Source organism: Rhipicephalus microplus, chromosome 3, assembly GCF_043290135.1.
Source record: "Rhipicephalus microplus isolate Deutch F79 chromosome 3, USDA_Rmic, whole genome shotgun sequence".
In the NCBI taxonomy this organism is placed as follows: Eukaryota; Metazoa; Arthropoda; class Arachnida; order Ixodida; family Ixodidae; genus Rhipicephalus; species Rhipicephalus microplus.
This window is the reverse complement of record NC_134702.1, coordinates 276,934,821-276,938,735: the sequence shown is the minus strand read 5'-3', so window position 1 is coordinate 276,938,735 and position 3,915 is coordinate 276,934,821.

Genomic DNA, 3,915 nt, shown 5'->3' with positions numbered 1-3,915 from the left:
GTTAACCAAGTTGAACTGATTCGCTATCCTACAGTATAGCAGGGGCAAGTTTGACAAAGAGTTTAACTTTAAGGCACGATCGTTCTAAGACCAATAACCCTCAAGCATCATGATACAAAAGCTCCATGCTGTAATGCCAAAGCTCCTGTCTCACTGCTTGTCAATAGTTTTCAATGTAACGAGCAAGCAAATTACCATGTAGCGAATTTTAACTACAGACGTGTGAAGCAAATTTGTTTTCGCTCTGTTTTGCTATAGAGAGCAGGTAGTATTAAGTCACATGATTATTGCCTCTTTCAATTGCACAGCTACAAGAATAAAATAAGAATAAAAGTGAAGAAAAGGTGATGAAATATCAGGGAGGTTAACCAAGATGAACTGATTTGCTATCCACCTTATCTCAGGCTGCTGTGTCAATAGTTTTCATATTAAGAAGCACGTAAGTTAATAAATAGTGATATTTAGGTACGTGGGTGTGAAGCGAATTCGTTTCTGGGCCCTACGTTTCTATAAACAGCCGGTAGTATTGATCCACATGATTATTACCTCTTTCAACAACACAGCTACATGCATGAATTGTAAAAGAATAAGAAGAGAAGAATAAACTGATGGAAGATGAGGGAGGGTAATCTCGTTGAACTGACGTGCTATCAACTGCACGTCAAGGTGCTTCGACATTAGTTTTCAAGTAAGCGAGCAATGAAGTTTTCAAGTACCAAGTTTTAGGTAGAGACGTGCGAAGGAAACTTTTTTCTGTGCTCCACGTTGCTAAACACAGCCTGTAGTAATAATCCACTTGAAGTAAAGCTCTTTCAACTACGCAGTTCCAATATTTCAAACAGAATATAAAGAGAACAAAAAGGTGGAGAAAAATCAAGGGAGGTTTACGAGGTCCAAACTGATTTGCTATCCTACAGCATAGTGAAGGGGGTCAGACAAAGAATTTCACACCAAGGTGCGACTGTTTTTTGACAAATAAATCTTATGCATCAGTATACAAAAGCTCTGTGTTGAAGATCCCAAACTTAAAGTTAAGCTGCTCGTTTATTATATTTCAAGTTACCGAGCAAGCAAGTTGTCAAGTACCGAATTCGAAATAGAGACTTGTGAAGCAAGTTTGTTTCTGTGCTCTACTTTCCTATAGACAGCCGGTAGTGTTGATCCACATGATTAATGCCTGTTTCAACTACACAACTACATGAATATTAAAAGAATCAAAAAAGAGAGAAATTGTGACGAGAAATCAGGGAAATTATCCAGCTTGAAATGATTTGCTATACTAAAGCTTAGAAAAGAGGGGAGTCAGACAAAGCATTCGACATGAAGGCACGACCTTTTTATGACCAATAACCCTTACACATATTAACACAAAAGGTCCGTCTTGAAGATTTCAAACCTAATGTCACGCTGCTTGTTCTTTATTCTTCAATCCACCGAGCAAGCAAGTTATCAAGCACCGAATTTGATACACAGACTCTTGAAGCAAGTTTTTTTCTGTGCTGTACTTTCTTATAGATAGCCGGTAGTATTAATCCACATAATTAGTGCGTCTTTCAACTACACAGCTACATCAATAGTAAAACAATGAAAAAAAGAGATAAATGTGACGAGAAATCAGGCAAGTTAACGAGGTTGAACTGATTTGCTATCCTACTGCATAGGTAAGGGGGTCAGACAAAGAATTTCACATGAAGGTACGACCACTCAGTGACCAACGCCACTTACGCATCATTATACAGAAGCTCAGTGCTGAAGATCCGAAACCTCATGTCAAGCTGCTCGGTCATTAGTTTTTTCAGCTGAGCAAGCAAGTTATCAAGTAGCGAAAGCATCTACAGACGTGTAAAACAAACTTGTTTCTGTGCTCTTCTTTCTTATAGACAGTCGGTAATCTTGATTCCCTTGAAGAATATATCTTTCTGCTACACAGCTACATGAATCAAAACGGGATAAAAAGAGAGGAAAAGGGTGATGAAAAAATCAGGGAGGTAACAACGTTGAACTGATTCGTGATCCTCAAATATAGGGAAGAGTAAAGTCAGATGAATATTTTCACATGAAAGCCCGGCAATTGTGTAACCAATCATCTATTTGCATCATTATACAGAAGCTCCTTGTTGAAGATCTCAAACCTCACGTCGAGCTGCTTGTTCATTATTTATTAAGTTGCAGAGAAAACAAGTTATAAAGTAGCGAATCTCTAGTACTAACTGGTGAAACAAATTTGTTTCTGTACTCTACTTTTTTATAGACAGCCGGTAAAATTCATCTTCCTAAATATTACCTCTTTCTACTACACAGCTACAAGAATTGAAACAGAATAAAAGAGGGGAAAAGGTGATGAAAAATCAGGGAGCTTAACAGAGGGGCGGGGGGGGGGGGGGGGTCAGACAAAGATTTTCACAAGAAGGTACGATTGTTCTGTGACCAATATCTCTTATGCATCGTCATACAGAAGCTCCGTGTTGAAGATCCCAAATCTCATGTCAAGCTGCTTGGTCTTTAGTTTTCAAGTTACCGAGCAAGCAAGTTAGCAAGGAGCGAATTTTAAGTACAGATGCCTGAAGCCAATTCCTTTTTTTTCTCTACGTTTTGATAGACTTCTGGTAGCATTGATTCACTTGAATAATGTATCTATCTACTACACAGCTACGTGAAATCAAACAGAATAAATGAGATGAAAAAGTGTGGAAAATAAGGGGGTTGACGAGGTTTACCTGAATTGCTATCTTACAGCATGGGAAGGGGGGGGGGTCAGTAAAAGAATTTCACATGAAGGCACAACCGTTTTGTGAAAAATAACTTTAAACATCATTAAACTAAGCTCCGTGTTCAAGATTCCCAGCCTTATATCAAGATGTTCGGCCATTAAATTTCAATATACCAAGCAAGCAAGTTATCATGTATCGAATTTTAGGTACAGACATGCGATGTAAAATATTTTCTGTGCTCTACTTTCCTATAAACAGCCAGTAGTATTGATCAACATGTATAATACCTCTTTCAACAACACTGCTACATAAATTGTAAATGAATAAAAACAGAGGAATAAAGTGATGAAAAATCAGGGAGGGTAACCAAGCTGAACTGATGTGCTATCGACCGCACGTCAAGGTTCTCCGTCATCAGTTTTCAATTTAGCGAGCAATCAAGTTATTCAGTACTAAGTTTTAAGTACAGACGTATGAAGGAAATTTTTTTCTGTGCTTCACGTTGCTATAGACAGCCTGTAGTAATAATCCACTTAAATAAATCCTCTTTCCACTACATAGCTACATTATTTGAAACAGAAGATAAAGTGAAGAAAAGGTGACGAAAAATCAGGGACGGTAACGAGATTGAACTGATTTGCTACCCTACAGCATAGGGAGGGAAAGAGGAATCAGACAAAAAATTTCATATTAACGCACATGTGTAAAAAAACAGGGAAAAGTTTATGAAAAACCAGGGAGGTTAACGAGGTTTAACCTATTCGCTATCCTACAGCACACGGAGGTATGTGGGTTCAGACAAAGAATTTCACATGAACGCATGATCGTTCTGTGACCAATAAACCTTTCGCATTATTATAAAAAAGCTCTGTGTTGAAGATCCTAATTGTCCTGCAAAGCTACTTGGTCTTTTCTTTTCAAGTTAACGAGCAAGCAAGTTATTAAATAGCGAACACAACCTACAGACGTGTGAAGCGAATAGGTTTCTGTGGTCTACTTTTCAGTAGACAGCTAGTAGTATTGATCCACTTGAATATAACCTCTTTCTACTAGAAATCCACATACATTGAAACAGAATAAAAAGAGAGAAAAAAGGCGATAAAAATTCAGCTGAGGTTAACTAAGTTGAACTAATTTGCTATCCTGCAGTAGAGGGGGAACAAGTCAGACGAAGATTTTCACAAGAAGGCATGACTTATTAGTG